This window comes from Pan troglodytes, chromosome 7 (genome assembly GCF_028858775.2).
Source record: "Pan troglodytes isolate AG18354 chromosome 7, NHGRI_mPanTro3-v2.0_pri, whole genome shotgun sequence".
NCBI lineage: Eukaryota > Metazoa > Chordata > Mammalia > Primates > Hominidae > Pan > Pan troglodytes.
In genome coordinates this window covers 99,894,678-99,913,953 of record NC_072405.2, presented here as the reverse complement: position 1 = coordinate 99,913,953, position 19,276 = coordinate 99,894,678, and the positions used below count along the sequence as shown (strand labels likewise).

The window sequence follows — 19,276 nt, the reverse complement described above, 5'->3', positions numbered from 1 at the left end:
ATATATAATACTTATATTAATATAATATATAAATATAATAATTCTCTCATGGGAATCCAAGCTATTTTCATCTAAGATTATTATTGCTATGTGAAGTTGTGTTCTTGTCACATTGTTAACTGTTTTCTGGTTGTTTTGTATAGTCTTTGTTCCTTTTCTCTTAGTGTTTGTCCTTGTGGTTTGGTGATTTTCTGTAGTTATAAAGTTTGATTCCTTCCTCTTCCTCATCTGTGTTTTTGCTTTACTAGTGATTTCTATACTTTTGTGTGTTTTCATCATGGTAATGTTGTCCTTTTGTGTCACGGTTTAGGTTTCCCTGAAGCACTTCTGGTAGGGCCAGTTTGGTAGTAATAAATTCTCTCAGCTGTTGCTTGTCTGGGAAAGATTATTTCTCTTTTGCATATGAAGGATAATTTTGCTGGGCATAATATCCTTGACTGGCAGGTTTCTTTTTTTTTCCTTCAGGATTTTGAATATTTTATCCCAAAATCTCCTGGCCTATAAGGTTTCCACTGAGAAATCTGATGTTAGTCTAATGGAGATTCCCTTATATGTGACTTGATGCTTTTCTCTTGCTGCCTTTAAAATTCTTTGTCTTTGTCTTTTGACAATTTGACTACAATTTCCCTTGGATAGAACATGTTTGGGTTGAATCTGTTTGGCATTTTGAGATTCCTGGACCTGGATGTTTATCTCTCTACAATACTTGGGAATTTTTCTGCTTTGATTTCACCAAATACATTTTCCTCACCCTTCCCCTTTTTCTCTCCTTCTGGAATGTCCATAATACAAGCATTTATTCACTTAAAAGTATCCAATTTATTCTTTTTTTGGTCTATTTGTGTTATTTCAAAAGACTTGTCTTCAAGATCAGAAATTCTTTTTTCTGCTTGTTCTAATCTCTTCTTGAGGCCTTCAATTGTGCTATTTCATTCATTGAAATCTTCAGCTCTAGGACTACTGCTTTGTTTTATTTTATGAAATCTATCTCTTTTTTGACTTTCTCATCAAAATAATGAATTGCTTTTCTGATTCATTGAATAGACTGTCTGTATTCACTTTTATCTCCATATGTTTTAAGATGATTATTTCAAATTCTTTTTCTGACATTTCATATATTTCATTATGACTGAGGTCTGTTACTGGATAATTTTTGTTTTCCTTTGTAGGTGTTATATTTCTTTGCTTTTTAATGTTTCATGTGTCCCTATCTTGATTTCTATGCATCTCATGAGAAAGTTGCCTCTTCCAATTTTATGGAGTAGGTCTTGTAGGGAAAGTGTTTTTCATATGAATGGGTCTTGGGATGTTGGCCTTGCTTCAAGGTTGACACAGTACTGTAGTACCCATGTAGTTTCATTAGCTGTAGTCCACACTAGTGGCATTTGTGAATTTCTCAGTGGCCTAGCCTGAGAGTTTATGGTGAGCGTGGTGTGGCTTTGCCAGGGGTGGGCTCAACCTATTTGTCAGGTGGCAGACACATCTGTGCATGTGGTGGGTCAGCCAACTTGGGTTCTGGTTTGCTAGGATTGGGGCCATGAGGCTGTTACTCTGGCCAAGAACATGGGCACATGTTTGCTCAGTCTGCCTGTGAGTGCACCTGCCAGGATCAGGACTGTTTCTCAGGCCTGGAGCATAGCTGCATCACTGCTCAGTTGCCCTGAGAGTACATTTTCTGAGAGTGATCCGCAAGGTTGTTACTCTGACCTTGCTTTGAGGTGGACACAGCAGTGTAGTCTCTGTGTAGTTTCTTCAGCTATAATTCACACTAGTGGCATTTGTGAATTTATCAGTGGTGTAGGCTGAGAGTTTATGGTGATAGTTGTGGCTTTTCCAGGAGGGCGATTTCTGGGCTTTTTATCAGATTGGGGCGTATGCTTGGCAGGCCTGGGGACGTGTCTGCTAGGAGCAGCCCGGGAGGCTACTTCTCAGGCCCAGGATGACAGCATATGGCTGCTCAGCTGGCCTGGGGGAGTATCTGCTTGGGGGAGGGGATATGGTTGTTTCTCAGCCTGGGATGCAGTCATATGGCTTCTCATCTGTCCTGGGTGCATGTTTGCTGCACCCAGAAACACCCACAGGGATGTTTCTCAGGCCCAGTTTGTGGCCATACATCTGCTTCACTGGCCAGGGGGTGTTTCTATGGGAGTGGCCTATAGGATCGTTTTATAGGCCTAGGATGCAGGTGCAAGGCTGCTTGGCTTGCCCATGGGCCATGGGAAGTGGCCCATGGGGTTGTTCTTAGGCCTGATATGTGGGAGCATGGCTGCTCAGTTGGTCTTGGGTACGTCTGCTAAGGTGGCTCATGGGGCTGTTTCTCAGTTCTGGAATGTGGGCTCTTGGCTGCTTGGTCAGTCTGGGGGAGTATTAACCAGGGGTGGCCTGCTGGACTGTTTCTTAGGCCCTGATTTCAGGCACAGGGGCCTTGGGCAGACTAGGGCATGTCTACAGGGGGAAGGGCCCTTCAGGGCTATTTCTCAGGTCCTGAGCAAGGGTGCATAGTTACTCTGCTGGCCTGGGGGCATGTCAGCTGCTTGAAGGCTTGGAGACATCTCCCATTTGGAAAAGAGCATATAGCAGTTTGGTCAGCTCCAGGGAGGCTCACCCTGCGTGGAACTACGAGACTGTTCCTCTCTCTGGAAGTATGGTGGTGAGAGTTGGTTTCCCTGCAGTGCAAGAAGAGAGTCATAGCTGATCCTGGATCGTGGGCCCAGGCTCAGTATGGCTGGGGTTGTGATGTTCAGCCACTTATGTGGGCTTGGTGAAATGAAGATGGAACCCAGTTCTGGAGAAATGCATTGGAATACTGACCCACCAAGCAGGGCACCCTTCAGATGTGGCCCTGGTCTCAAGATGATGCCATGCTTTAGCAACTTGGCTCAGAAGGAGTGGGGAGTGGGTGGGGGTGAGGAGTGCACACCTTTTGCTCCTTACCTGGGTGTAGTACAGCTGCATGAATTCCTGTTAGCTCTCTAAACTGAGCTTAGGGCTTGCAAGGTATGGGATTCTCCAGTTGTAAGGACTGAAGGTGTAAGTTGTAGGTGTTTGTGGTGGCAGTGGGGGCTGGTGGGGATCTTCTGCTTATCTTTTCCCCACAGTGGGAAGCCCTCCCTTATTCTGGGCAGGTCTGATCAGGGCAGGGAGACATAGCTGCAGTGACCAGGTATCTTCATGCTGCTTTCCTGGACTTTCAATCATCAAAGGTGCATCTTCACTCCTCAGCTGCACTCCAGCGCTCTCCCTTTGACACTCCAGTCAAGTCTTAGCTAATTATTAATTGCCTTGGTCCTTTATTGGGGAAGAGGGCACAAGTGCCAGGCATCTCTAATCTTGCTGACATCACTCTTCTAGTATTCACATTTTAAAGAACAGTAGGATATAGAGTTACTGTATAGATGTGAGCAAGATGTAGTCATCATTTTAGGATGTTAGTGAATAGTCTAATACTGCTTGAAGCAATTGAAAAGCTACACATTTTCAGAGAATATAATTCTTAGGAGGTAATGGAGGCTTGACTCTCATTTCTCAGTCACTTGCATCTTCTTCTATTTTAGACACAGAACACAAAGTGGAGGAGCTTGAAATACCAAAATTTAATACATCTACTTCTTTGAATAAATCAAAATTCGCTGGGTTAAATATAGTCTATCATTTGTTTCTAGGGAAGGGTTCAAATGTGAGATTAATCAAATGACACTGGAACTCAAATATTGTGCGTGTTTTTTTAAGGTAGAGGAGAACGTCACAGAGAAAAAGGGAAGGAAAATACACCTTTGGATTGTTGGCATGCATTTGCTCACAGTAGGTGCTCATTAAATATTTAATAATGAACCAATAAATAAGGAAAAATGACTTTGAAGTTCTAGAACTGGGGAGCAAGTTTCAAATCCTGAGCATGCTTCAAACACCTTCTTCACTATCACTTTCTTGAAAGTGACAAAATCCGTTGCTCTTCTGGGCTTTATTACAGTGGACCAGAATACATATTGCAGCAATTACATAGGGTCGTATAATTGGAAGAACTCACAGGACTCCACAAAGCTTTCAAAAGGTTTTAGTAAAGACAAAGGGCACAAAACAGCAGAAAGAGAAAGAGCACAGACAAATATCAGGAAGATTTGAGACATTCATGTGCAGCTTTCCAGGATCCCCTCTCAGTTGCAAAGGGCACATCTAGTCTCTGGATTACAATCCACTAAGATATGTGAAACCAAGCAAAAGTTTACTGAGGGGTGTTTTATGTCTCACTGATTATGTAGCCAAAATGAGGCTGTGTAACCCAGTGAATCAAGTCTACGATATTAGTCCATATATTTTCAGTAAACAGTGTAGACAAGCTAGTATTCTTAGGGGTCTCTCAGACTTTAAAGAGCATTATTAATAACCTAGTATATTTCATCCCTATCTTGGCCATGGGAAGAGCCACGGTTCCAGGAGCCTATAGAGATAAGCATAGAGTTGCAAGACAAGCTGCAAGTGAACATTATTTTTACAAATGTATCTATTTTTTAGGAGGAAAGACCAAAAAAGGATAAAACACACCAAAGTTTGTTCAATCCAGCCAGTCCCCAGCAAAGACCTAAAAGAATGAATTCATTTTCTGGTAAGTTTTTATTCCTGTTTTAAAGTTTAACTATGGAACAGAGTAAGGAGCTCTCCATGTAATTAAACGTCTGGCAAGTTAATGTGGCTAGAGAAATCTGCAATCTTGGACACTTTGGAGTGAAACTGTGCAACTCTAGGCAGAAGTCCAATTTCATTTTGTTCTACATAGGTACTGTAGAGATAGAGCACATGAGAAGTCAGTCCCCAGGCAACCGGTGAGATAGCAGGAGGCAGAACAAAGCACTTTTTCCTTATTGCTCTCAGCTTGATCTGTAAGGAAACTTCATGATTCCATAGCCAAATTGCCACCAAAACAAAAAACAAAAAACCTCGGCTCCTTCACTTAGACATGTGTTTCACCTTAGGCAAGTTACTTGATTCCTCTGAACTACAGCCTTCCTATATAAAAAAATGGGAACATTGATACTAACCACATGGGGATGTTGCAAGAATTAAATGAGTCAATGTACAAAAAACATGTACTACAACACATGGAGGCCTTAATTATAATTCTAAAATGTCCTTGTCAGAGAGGTGGGGATTAATATTTTTCCCTGCAGCAATCTTCTAACAATATCAAGGTCCTAAGCAATTAAACTTTTTAGGATAATATTATATAGTTCAATAGTTGATGGCTTGCTCCTTTGAACATAGAGATCCCTTTATACTTTTCCCTCGGACAAGAAACGCTACACATTATTCTAGTATACTGCTTCACGGCTAAACCAACTTGACTCACTGTATTAGAGTGTTATTGCAATTACTACCATAAACTTAACAACTTAACACAAATTTATCCTTTGACAGTTCTGGAGGTTGGAAGTCTAAAGTCAGTGTCACCGGGCTAAAGACAAGGTGTCAAAAGGCTGATTCCTTTTGGAGGCTCTGAAGGGAGACTCCATTTCCCAGCCCTTTTCAGCTACTACTGGCTGCCTGTATTCCTTGGCTTTCTACCTCTTCAAAGTGCATCACTCTAATTTCTGCTTCCATCATCAGATTGCCTTTTCTGGCTCAGATCCCTCTTCTTAAAAGGAACCTTGTGGCCGGGCACGGTGGCTCACGCCTGTAATCCCAGCACTTTGGGAGGCCGAGGCAGGTGGATCACGAGGTCAGGAGATTAAGACCATCCTGGCTAATGCAGTGAAACCCCATCTCTAGTAAATATACAAAAAATTAGCTGGGCGTGGTGGTGGGCACCTGTAGTCCCAGCTACTTGGGAGGCTGAGGCAGGAGAATGGTGTGAACCCAGGAGGCGGAGCTTGCAGTGAGCCAAGATCTGGCCGCTGCACTCCAACCTGGGCGACAGAGCGAGACTCCGTCTCAAAAAAAAAAAAAAAAAAAAAGGAACCTTGTGATTAGACTGAGCCCACATGGATAATCCAGGGTAAGTTACCTGTTTCGAGATCTTTAACTTAGTCAAATCTGAAAAGTCCTTTTTGCCATTTAAGGAAAAATTCACACATGTTCCAGGGATTAGGACATTGGGATCGGGATCATTATGCAGCTTACCATACGTACATTATTTTATTCTCCTATCAGGATGAGGTAGGCTGGCTCCATTTTAAGATGTACAGCTGTAGTCTACAAAAGTCAAGTGACTCATTGGCAGTGTTACCAGTTACAGTGCAGAGCTAGCAAGTCTTCATTTTGCTTTTTGTAAATTCAGGAAGACGTGGTTGAAATGTTTGGTTAATAATGAACTTTTTTTTTTTTACAATAGTTTATGGCTTACAAAAGAGCTGGCACTAAATGATCTTGTTAAGATAATCTTATGAGTTAGAGTTTATTTGTAAGATTTAAGTCATTTTTTCAATATCGTTAATGAGCCTCTACAATAAGCCAGGCCCTGTGCTAGGTGATAGGGATACTGTAGTGACTGATACGGCAAGATCCTTATCATTATGCAGTTTATATTCTATTAAGGGATATGGACAAAACCACAATAAATTGAATAATTGCAATTGTAATTAAATGCTGCAAGATAACAGAGGAGGAAATGGAAGCCCAGAGTGATGAAGGGACTCTCCCAATGTACATACAATAGTAAATGGAAGAACTAGGTCTTGAATTTAAAGTTTTTAAAACTTTTGTTTCAAGATTGTAGGGCATACATATGGTATACCCTGCATACCCAGCAATTTTTTTGTTACTAATTTTCCCTAGGACATAATAGAGTCTGTTCCATTTTTTTTCCTCATGGCTCATGATTAAGACAATTTATATTAATAGTCATCAATGTACCATTGTCTCTCCTTATTTGCAGGGTATTGGTTCCAGGTTCACCTGTGCATACTAAAACCCAGGCATACTCAAATCCCAGAGTTGGCTCTGAAGCATCTGAGGATAGGAAAAGTCAGCTCTCCTTATACAGGTTTTTGCCTCCTGCGAATACCGTATTTTCAATCTGGGTTTGGTTTGAGTTTGGTGTGGAGGGCCAACTGTACTTACTGAAAAAAATCTGCATATAACTCGACCTATGCGGTTCAAATCCCTGTTGTTTAAGGGTCAACTGTGGTTGGTTCCCTTGTGATAACTGTACTGCTAGTGCATCTCGCTCTTGTGTTTAATGCTGAGCAGACTTGGTTAGTATCACAGTAATCCTTTAGTTTTCTTTTTAGAATCATGCACTCAATAGTGTCTACCTGTCAAGAAGATCCACAGCTAAATTACTAACATAGTGCTTATGTAAGCAAATTCTTATGAATTGTGCTTTCAGAATGATTTATTGCAGCTTTATAGCTTTTGCTGTGACATCTTTTATCTACATTTAAAATTTTATTTAAAATAATAGCAAACTGGAATGCAGCTGTAGTAAGAATTGCATTTGGCCAAGAAGACAATTTTTAGTAAGTTGTCTGTGTGCATGGATTCACCCAGTGTTTTTTTAAAGTATTGATTTTTAATTGATATATAATAATTGTACATACTTATGGAGTACAGTGTGATATTCTAATACATGTATACAATGTATAATGATCAAATCATGGTATTTAGCATATCGATCACTTCGAATATTTATCATTTCTTTGTGTTGGGAACACTCAAAATCCTCTCTTTTAGATATTTGAAAATATACAATAAATTATTGTTAACTATAGTCACCCTTCAGTGCTATAGAATGCTGGAAATTATTTCTCCTATCTAGCTGTAGTTTTGTATCTTTTTTGTTTCTTTGAGATGGAGTCTCACTCTGTCACCAGGCTGGGGTGTGGTGGTGTGATGTCGGCTCACTGCAACCTCCCACTCCCTGGTTCAAACGATTTTCCTGCCTCAGCCTTCCTAAGAGCTGGGATTACAGGCATGTGCCACGACACTCAGCTAATTTTTGTATTTTTAATAGAGACGGGGTTTCACCATGTTGGCCACAATTGTCTCGATTTCCTGACCACTTGATCCGCCCACCTTGGCCTCCCAAAGTGCTGGGATTACAGGAGTGAGCCACCGTGGCCGGCCAGTTTTGTAACTTTTAATCGGCCTTTCTTTATCCCCTCTTTCCTTTACCTTGTCCAGCCTCTGGTAACTACTATTTTACTCTCTACTTCTATGAGATCAACTTTATTAGCTTCCACATATGACTTAGAACATGTGATAATTATTTTTTTGTGCCTGGCTTATTTAATTTAACACTGTGTCCTCCAGACATATCCATGTTGCTGCCAATATTAGAATTTCCTTCTTTCTTGTGGCTGAATAGTGTTTCATTGCATATATCTATCACATTTTCTTTTTTTATTCATCTGTTGATGGATATTTGGGTTGATTCCATATCTTGACTGTTGTGAAAGTGCTGGTATAAACATAGGAGTGCAGCTATCCCCTCAACATACTGATTTCCTTCACTTCGAATATATATCCAATAGTGGGTTTGCTAGATCCTGTGGTAGTTCTGTTTTTTACACTTTTTTTATAACAGTTGCATGAGTTTGTATTTCCACAAACAGTGGATAAGAGTTCCTCTTTCTCCTCACTTGATCATGGTGTCCAATCTTTCTGATGTGCTGTTGGATGTGGTTTGCTGGCATTTTGTTGTTTTTTGTCTTTTTAATAATAGCCATTCTAACGGGTGAAAATGATATCTCCCTGTGGTTTTGATTTTTATTTCCCTGATGATTAGTGGTATTGAGCCCTTTGAAAATATACTTTTTTGCTATTTGTATGTCTTCTTTTGGTAAATATCTACTCACATAATTTGCCCATTGTTTTCCTGAAATGCTTTTTAAAATTGAAGTATTATAGTTGTATATATTTTTGGGATTTGCTCAAGTTTTAATTGGGTTATTATTATTATTTTTTGCTGTTGAGTTGTTTAAATTCCTTGTATATTCTGGATATTATTCCCTTGTTGGAGAAATAGTTTGCAAATATTTTTCCCATTCTATAGGTTGTCTTTTCACTCTATTATTGATTGTTTCTTTTTCTGTGCAGAAGTTTTTAAGTTTGATAAAATCCCATTTGTCTATTTTTGCTTTTATTGCTTGTGATTTTGAAGTCTTCGCCATAAAATCATTGCTGAGGCTAAAGTCCTGAAGCATTTCCCCTACATTTTCCTCTAGTAGTTTTAGAGCTTTGGATCTTACATTTAGATCCATTCTGAGTTGACTTTTTTTTTTTTTTTTAAATAGGGGTCTAGTTTCATTCTTCTGCATATGGATATCCAATTTCCCAGCACTATTTATTGAAGAGACTCTCCCTTCCCCAATGTATGTTCTTGGCAGTTTTGTAAAAAATCAATTGGCTATAAATACATGCATTTATTTCTGGGTTTCTGTTCTGTTTCACTGGTCTATGCATCCATTTTTATACCAGTGCTATGCTGTTTTGGTTACTGTAGTTTGCAGCATATTTCAAAGTCGGGTAGTGTAATGCCTCCAGCTTTGTTCATTTTGCTCAGTATTGCTTTGACTATTTATGTGAGTCTTTCGTGGTACCATATAAATTTTAGGATTGTTTTTCTATTTACGTGAAGAATGACACATTTGATAGAGATTACATTGAATCTTAAATTGGTTTGGGTTTCATAGTCATTTTAACAATATAATTCCTCTGATCCATGAGCATAGGATGTTTTTCTATTTGTTTGTATCCTTTTCAATTTCTTTCATCAGTGTTTTATAGTTTTTATTGTAGAGATCTTTGACTTCCTTGGTTAAATTTATTTCTAGGTACTTTGTTTTTTTAAATAACTATTGTAAATGAGATTGCTTTCTTGATTTCTTTTTCAGCTAGATTATTATTGGTGTATAGAAATGCTACTGATTTTAATACTTTAATTTTGTATCTTGCAACTTTGTAGAATTGGTTTATCAGTTCTAAGAGGTTTTTGGTGGAGGTTTTTCTATATGTTAGATTATGTCATCTGCAAACCGGGACAGTTTGACTTCTTTCTTTCCAACTGTGATGCTTTTTATTTCTTTCTCTGAACTACTTTCTCTGTGTAGGACTTCCAGTACTATGTTGAATAACAGCGCTGAAATTGGGCAAGCTTGACTTATTCAAGTTCGTGGAGGAAAGGCTGTCAACTTTTCCTTGTTCAGTATGCTGTTAGCTGTGAGTTTGTCACATGTGGTCTTTATCGTATTAAGATACATTCCTTCCATACCTAATTTATTGACAGTTTTTAACCATAAAACGATGCTGAATTTTATGAAGTGCCTTTTCTGTTTCTATTGATATGATGATATGATTTCTGTTCTTTATTCTGTTTATGGGATGTATCATGTTTATTAATTTGCATATGTTGAATCATTCATACTTCCCTGAGGTAAATCTCATTTGATCTTAATGTGCTGTTGGATTTTGTTTGCTAGTATTTTCTTGAAGATTTTTGCATCTGTGTTCATTGGGGATATTAGCTTGTAGTTTGTTGTGTCCTTGCTTGGTTTTGGTAACAGGGTAATGCTAACCTTGTAGAATGAGTTTGGAAGAATTTCCCTTCTTTCAACACTTTGGAATAGTTTAAGAAAAATTAGTGTTAGTTCTTCTTTAAAAGTTTGGGAGAATTCAGCATTGAAGCCATCCAATCATGGCCTTTTGTTAGGAGACTTTTTATTACTTTTTAAGTCTCATTACTCATTATTTTTCTGTTTATGTTTTCTAATCTTCCTAATTCAATCTTGGTAGGTTGCGTGTGTCTAGAAATTTATCCATTTCCTCTAGTTTTTCAATTTGTTAGTGAATAGTTGTTGATAATAATCTCTAAGGATTCTTTGTATTTCTGCGCTATCAGTTGTAATGCTTCCTTTCATATTTTTGATTTTATTTATATAGGTCTTCTCTCTTTTTGTCTTTATTAGTGTACCTAATGGTTTGTCAATTTTGTTTAACTTTTCTGAAAACTGACTGTTTGTTTTGTTGATCCTTTGTAATTTTTTTTAGTGTCCATTTCATTTATTTATGCTCTGATTGTTATTATTTTTTTCCTTCTACTAATTTGGGTTTGGTTTATTTTTGTTCTTCCCATTCCTCGATGTGCATTGTTAAGTTGTTTATTTAAAATATTTCTATGTTTTTGATGTAGGTGCTTATAAATTCCCCTCTTAGTACTGCTTTTGGTTTGTTGTATAGGTTTTGATATATTATGTTTATATTTTCATTTATTTCAAGAAATTTTAAATATTTTCTTATTAAATTTCTCATTGACCCGTTGGTCATTCAGGAGCATGTTGCTTAATTTCTGTGTTTTTATTTTGTTTCCAAAGTTCCCTTTGTTTTGATTTGTAGTTTTATTCCATTGTGGTCAGAAATTATACCTGATATGTTTTCAATTTAAACAAAATTGTTGAGACTTGTTTTGTAGCCTAACATATGGTCAATCCTGGAGAATGAGAAGACTGTGCATTCTGCAGCTGTTGAATAAAATATTCTATAAATGTCTGTTAGGTCCATTTGGTGTACAGCACAGTTTAAATCCAATGTTTCTTTGTTGACTTTCTGTCTAGGTGATCTGTCCAATGCTGAGAGCAAAGTGAGGAATTCAGCCGTGATCGTATTGGGGTTTAACTCTCCCTTTAGATCTAATAATATTTGCTTTGTATATCTTGGTGCTCTGGTGTTGGGTATATAGATATTTACAATTGTTACATTCGCTTGCTGAATCAATCCCTTTGTCATTATATAATAATTTTGTAGCATTTATATTTTTGACTTAAAAGTCTATTTTATCTAATGTAACTACAGCTATTTCTGCTCGCTTTTGGGTTCTGATTGTGTGGAGTATCTTTTTTGCCTCTTTCGGTATTATTTCTGTCTTTATAGGTGAAGTGAGTTTCTTGTCATCAGTATATAATTTGGTCATTTTTAAAAGATCCTTTTAGTCTGTATCTTTTAGCTGGGGAATTTAATCCATTTACATTCAAAGTTTTTATTGACAGGTGAGGACTTTCTCTTGCCATTTTAAAAATTGTTTTCCAGTTGTTTTGTATATCTTGTTTCTTTGTTTTTCTCTTATTGTTTATCTTTATGATATGGTGGTTTTCTGTAGTGATCAGGTTTGATTTCTCTCTCTTTCTCATTTGTGTTTCTACTCTTTCAGTGAGTTTTATACTTTTGTGTTTCTCATGATAGTAGTTATTGTCCTTTTGCTGCCAGATGTAGAACTCCCTTAAGCATCTGGAAGCCCTGAAAAACTATCTTTCTATTAAGAATTCTTTCCTGAGTAATGATGAAGATTGACTTTTAGTATGTATTGGTCCATATTCACTTTTTACCTCTGTTGGGAAAATAATATTCCTACATTTTTCCCTAATGCATAGATACATAAGATGAAAATTTCTCCCCTTATGCTTTGTCCATCCTCATGACACTTGGCAGAAAATGCTAATGATTCTGCATGTCTACTCAGGGTATTCAGCACACTTGTGTACTCTTTTTAAAATTTATACATATTGCTTACTTCAATCACTCCTCTTGATAGTCTATTCCCTTTTCAAATTACTGTCATGGAAAATAAATGCCTTAACATTAATTTTAACCTTCTTCATTAGCAAAATCAGAGTGCAGTAAATAATTCCCTTTTAGAATTTAAACAGACTTTTGCTATTATACTGTTGACCTTTTCATATGCTTTCATGCTGTAGTCCATATACCACCCATATTCCCGTGTAAGTTTGGATTAAAGGAGTGACTAACCATTTTTAAGCCATTATCTAGGGCTGAGAAGTCACTTTGCTGAGAACGTCTGCTTTTATCTGCTTTAAGAATTGGCCTTCCACATAAGATTACATGAACAACAAGGTTGTATGACTATATAAAACTTGAACAACCATAGGCTTAGAGTTTTCGTTTGTTTGTTTCCTTTTTCAGGTTTTGCATTTAGGGTTATACTAGCTTCTAAGTGGGCCGGATACTTTATCATTTTTTTTTTTTTTTGAGATGGAGTCTTGCTGTGTTGCCCAGGCTGGAGTGCAGTGGCGCGATCTGGCTCACCGCAAGCTCCGCCTCCCGGGTTCACGCCATTCTCCTGCCTCAGCCTCCCGAGTAGCTGGAACTGCAGGCGTCTGCCACCACGCCCTGCTAATATATATATATATAATATATATATTATATATATATTATATATATATATAGGTATTTTTAGTAGAGACGGGTTTTCACTGTGTTAGCCAGGATGGTCTCGATCTCCTGACCTCATGATCCACCCCCCTTGGCCTCCCAAAGTGCTGGGATTACAGGCGTGAGCCAGCACGCCCAGCCCTTTTTCCTATTTTTTAATGCTCAGGCAAAGTTGTCCTGACATGGAGAGTATGTTTCTTAATAATTTTATAAAAATTCAACAGGCAAATTCTCTACCTTAAAAAGCACTTTAAAAAGTAATTCCTCGGCTGGGTGCGGTGGCTCCGCCTGTAATTCCAGCACTTTGGGAAGCCGAGGTGGGCGGATCACGAGGTCAGGAGATCGAGACCATCTTGGCTAACACGGTGAAACACCGTCTCTACTAAAAATACAAAAAATTAGCCAGGCATGGTGGCGGGCGCCTGTAGTCCCAGCTACTCGGTAGGCTGATGCAGGAGAATGGCGTGAACCCGGGAGGTGGAGCTTGCAGTGAGCCAAGATCTTGCCACTGCACTCCAGCCTAGGCGACAGAGTGAGACTCGTCTAAAAAAAAAATAAAGTAATTCCTCAATAACTTTTTTATGTTTTTCAGTTTTTTTTTTAACTTCTTGAGTCATTTAGTTGTTCACATTTTCACAGAAATAGCTCCACTTTACCTAATTCTGATTTTCAAAGTGTATTTTCCAGACCAGCAACATCAGCATCACCTGGGAACTTGTTAGAAATGAGATTTATTTTGTGTGCATGTACCATTCCAGGTCTACTGAGTCAGACACTCTTGTTTTAGCAGGCTCTGTAGGTGATTGTGGTACATGTTAAAGTTCTAGATCTTCAAATTTATTAGATCAAATGTAACATTTTTACCTAGGCTTTAAAATTAATGTAAATCTCTTCCACATTTCTAATTGTATCCTCTTTCTAAACCTTATTTTTTGGTCTTTTAAATGACTAGCTTGGTAAGTGTTTAATCTTTTTCTTGACTCTTCAAATAATCAGCTCTTGAATTTATTTATCAGTTGGCTTTATTACCTGATGCTACAGAGAGAATCATTAATATCAATATGAAGTGAAATTATTTTGTAATTTAAAAAAATAACGTGAGTGTGATAATTTTCTGTAAGTATAGTAATTAATTCTGGTCTTTAAGATTTCTGGCTTTGAAATAAAAGTGTTTATATGCTATATTTTTAGTTCTAATGTCTAGGGCACAGATGAATAAATCCTTACACTCTGGAGCATACTACATAGAATTATCCACATGAGAAGCAATTTAATTGCACATGTCTGCCTACTGTTTGGAGTGTCTGCTTTCATTACTTCTATTTGGGCACATATTTTTGGAACCCTTGTTGTTTTCTAGTGTCCACTATGTCTTAATTCAAATTGTAGTCACATAGACTTGCCATAATATCTAATTTCTGCTGCTATTTAAAATGTCTGGCCAGGTGCAGTGGCTCACACTTATAATCCCAGCCCTTTAGGAGGTCGAGGCAAGAGAATCTCTTGAAGCCAAGAGTTCTAGACCAGCCTAGGCAACATGGTGAGACCCTGCCTCTACAAAAAAAAAAAAAAATACATATATATATATATATATATTTTAAAATTAGCCAAGTATGGTGGCATATGCCTGTTGCGCCAGATAGGAAGCTGCAGCAGGAGGATCCCTTGAGCCTAGCAATTTGCGACTGCAGTGAGCTGTGATTGCACCACTGCACTCTAGCCTGGGCAACAGAGCAAGACCCTATCTCTTAAAAAATAATTTTAAAAAAATGTCTGCATGTGTTTTTGTGGTGCCCCAGACCCCATTCATACACCAAATTATTTATGCTGTTACATAGGTTGTATGTTAAATTAGATCATCCCAAACGTACCTTTATCCCAATTTGGTGAAAAATGAATTTAGCTTTTTTTGTGTGTTATGCAGTAATAGAGGAAACGGTCAATAATCAGAAACTAAACTTTATTTATAGACTCTTGTATCTATTTTCTAATAGATTGATGATGGCTTTTATCTTTATTATTTCCATTCTGTAATTTTCCTTAGAATTACTTAGTTGTTCATTTTGTAACTTCATGAGGCAAACTCCCCGTTTATTAATTCTTTTTCTCCTTTTTCTTTGCCAGGTTTTTCTTATCCTTCTATTATTGCATTTAAAGAAGCTTTAAAGTTTTTTTCAGGTTTTAGAGGCCAGGTCTCTTTTCCACTTAAGATTTATTTTTTTAAAAAATTTATTGAGGTATAATTTAATACTCTACAATTTACCCATTTAAAGTGTACAGTTCGCTGACTATATATATATTCTCAGAGGTGTGGCATCCTAAGATTTCTCAGTCCTCAGTGTTACTTTTTCCATGTTTTGCGGCATTTTTACCAAACTGTTTAGCTGTGTGTTCTGATTACTGTTTCTTGAAATAGTGAGGGATTTATTTACACACGTTGTCACCAATACACGGGGTAAGTGAATTGTCCTTGGACTCTCTGTTCATTGTGTCATGGACAAATACCCTTCACAAGTAAACATTGAAATGATAGGTTTATGTGTGTAACTGTCAGGCCTGTTGCATGTTCTGGAAGACATTCATTCAGCATGACTCTTCTGGACTGTGGTAAGATCTTCACCATCCTGTCTTATTCTTAGACACTTGAACTCATGAAATACATGAAAATCCATATCCCCAGTCAGTATATACTGCCACTGGATAGCTCCTGTGTGACCACACTTGGGCAGGATGGGTCTGACATTTTACCCTGTGAAGAAAAGCAATTCTTTTCCCAGATTTACTTCTCCCTGAGCTCCATCCTGATTTCTAAGGGGAAGGCAGAATTAGGTAGGTGTCTTATGCCATAATGATTTTATAAGATTTAGAGTGACTATCTTGGACTGCCCAGGAATTTTAATGCTAAAACTGGGAAAGTCTCAGACAAACCAGAACCGATTGGTCATCCTAAGAGTAGCCACCACAAGGAAATGATCCCAACAAGAGGGGCGGATCCTCCATCAAAGAGCCTCTGACGTTTTTACTTTGCTCTGAGAGATGGCCACTTCGTAGCACTGTGGCTCACAGAATAGCCTTTGCAGAGCTCACTCTACCTGGGAATGGGGTGAGTGGGGCAGGATATTGTGTACTATCTGTCCTGACTATCTTCTCTGTCATAAAGGTTGTCAAAACACCTCCATTTTCTTGCAAAATAGAGACATGAAGAAGTGGTACCCCCAGTTCCCAGGTCTTTTCTAAAACTCTCTTCTTCAGGGTGTGGAGCTGGGAAGCCTGGCTGGGAATCTCTGCTCTGTGGCTTGGTGGCAGTATAATGGAGGACAATTTACTTTACCTCTCCATGCATCAGTTTCCTCACCTGCAAATGGGCATGGTAATAACTCCTACCTACAAAGCAATTAGAATAGTGCCGGGCACATAGTAAGTACTCAATACATGTTAGCGTTACTATTTGTTTTTTTCTTCTGCTTATATTATGTATGTAGAGTCTCTTGCCTTGGCTTTCCATTCATCCTTTGACTCCAAGTTCCTGGTACCCTGATTCTGAACTGAATGAGGATTTTAAGCTACTACTACTAAAGATAATGGCTTTAGTTTTGCTGAGCACAGCACTTCATGATTAAAACTGGCCTTGAATTTTGTCTGTATTTTTAAAAGTTCTTTCAGGATCTCAGAGCTTATTTACTGCTTTGCTGTGGATGTTGGTCAGGGGTTCACAGAAATCCTTTATGTCGTAGATACTCCTTGGAAATCTTACCCTTTGAAAGCTTTTGCTTTCCATTGGTCTTGTGTAATCTATTCTACTCTGATATTAGTATTTTTTTCCAGTGACTTTGCCTAAGATTCTATTTTCTCTAAAATTCATATGCAAGTCTTTCAGCCTTGACTGGAACAGAGAACAAAAAGGGAGGGAAGAGGATAGGGTAAAAAACCTCTACATCTGGAAAATACCTGAAATGAACTAAAACCAGAAACCTTTCTATACAAACTCTTTCTACTCTGAGGCCAGCCTGTCTGGGCCCCAGAAGTGAATTATTACAAGGACCATTTTTTGCCTGCTCCATTTGAGATGCTGCCATCATAAGATTCAAGTCTTAATTCTTAGCATTAGGATCCCAAGTGAACTTTCTCTGAATTTCACAATGAATCTCTCTTATTTTTAATTGTAAATGACTACTATAGGTAGAGCTTGAGATCCTCTCTAATTCAGGAGATTTGCCCTGCACGTGGGATTTTGCTCACAAGAAGGGCAATTTCTGTTTGAGAATCACATTGTGAGGCTGCCATTTTCCCTGCACACATTCTTCCTAAGTTCTGTTGATCTACAATGGATGTTAGTCGGCTCCAAAGAGAGAGAACAGTTGGGTTCCTCACACATTCTCTCCTGCTACCTTATGCAGCACTGGAATCAAAGGAAGAGGTTAGTTATCTATTTCTCCAGAGAGAGGTAGCTAGGGCTTTATTTGCCTGACTTATCAGTGTTCCAGGGCTGAAGATATCCCCATCAAGTTTCTGAGGATTATTTGAATATAGACAAGATTAGGCAAAATTACCTTTTCTTACTTAAAAAATCTGGCCAGACGCAGTGGCTCACGCTTGTAACCCTGGCACTTTGGGAGGTTGAGGCGGGTGGATTGCCTGAGCTCAGGAGTTTGAGACCAGCCTGGGCAACACAGTGAAACCTCGTCTCTACTAAAATACAAAAAATTAGCTGAGCATGGCAGCGTGCACCTGTAGTCCTAGCTACTCGGGAGGTTGAGGCAGGAGAATTGCTAGAACCCGGAAGGCAGAGATTGCAGTAAGCCGAGATTGTGCCACTGCACTCCAGCCTGGGTGGCAGAGTGAGAGTCCATCTCTAAAAAAGAAAAATCTTTGGTCTCAAATTCTTACGTATTATCTCCCCTGGACAAACTTGAGCTGCAGGGAGTTCTTTTGCCAGGGTAAAGGTAGGTCATGGTCTCTACTACTCCACACTGAGGCAAGAACTTGTGAACCTCATCATTCCTTCCATTGACAACTGCCTTCCCTAATAACAGTCTAATATTCTTGGTATTGACTTAGAGCAGTGCTTGAATTCACCCTAGAAAATGTTCCCCAGAAAGTGTTCTGAAGAACATTACTTTTGAGAGATCCTTGAAAAAGAGCTCCATGAAGCCATGTTTAGGAGATGCAGCATGCTATAGTACTCTTAATACACTTAAACTATAGCCTGTGGAACTAGTGTTTTACATAAGATACTTTGGGGAATGTTGAAATAAGCAAAATAGGATATATACATAAATGGGAATATTACACAGACTTTAAAAATGTTACCTGTATGTTTTTTTTTGTAGGAAAAGGTGTTCATTATGAAGAAAAACATATAAAACAATATGCATGGTCTGATCCCATTTTATTAAAAAAGTTGTAAGATGTATAAAAAAGAGTGGAATATATATCAACATGTTACTAGTGATTATCTCTGGACAATGAGTACATGAGACTATATTTTAGATTTTTTCTTTTGCTAAGCTGTGTTTTCTAATTTTTTTCTATAGTGAATGCATATTACCTAGATAATGAAATAATACTACATTTTTCAAAAGAATGCTTTGCTTAGCACATTAGCTTTGTTTCACTTTTATTTTTAGGTTTTAGCTAAATTATTATCTCTCCACAAACTTTGTTTGACACTAAGAAATTTGAATTCCTGAAAATATGGAGTAGCCTTCTCTGCCCATGCTTTTGTTTGTAGCTGTTGGGTATCAACTCGAGCAGAGCTCTCTACTTCTTTTTATTTTTAGCAGAATATTGGGAAGTATATGTAAGGGCCTTGCCACACTCTAAGGAGGATTCCTAATAGGCATTGGAGCCTCCAAGCCTAGTACTTTTGCCCTAACTTTATTCCATTTTGACCACAGCCCTCGAAGGAGATGAAAAATGCCAGGAGCCACATGAAGATACTTTTCACTTGAATCTACAACTGAGGGCAAACATCCTTTCTTCCTCACAGCAAAACTTGGGAGAAAGTTCTTTTCTGCAGATTTATCTGGCACTGTAGTCAGGCCAGAAATTGAGCTCCTATGCCAAATTCTTTCATTTGATAAAGATTGGATTGCTGAGTAGCAAGCAATGATGCATTTTC

The 19,276-nt window shown here is 38.2% G+C and overlaps 1 protein-coding gene across 50 annotated transcripts in view; it reads left to right on the top strand.

Moving 5' to 3' along the window:
* The window catches only part of LOC134810891 (uncharacterized), a 190,638-nt gene that overhangs the window by 102,776 nt on the left and 68,586 nt on the right, over nucleotides 1-19,276 (top strand). For 37 of the 50 annotated variants that reach the window (XM_063817298.1, XM_063817294.1, XM_063817259.1 and 34 more), the window contains one exon: nucleotides 4,513-4,603. The gene's annotated coding sequence lies outside the window, so the exon portion shown is untranslated. Of the gene's footprint in view, nucleotides 1-4,512; nucleotides 4,604-6,868; nucleotides 6,977-19,276 lie in introns of all 50 variants that reach the window. The other 13 variants (XM_063817279.1, XM_063817282.1, XM_063817297.1 and 10 more) reach the window with 1 other exon arrangement.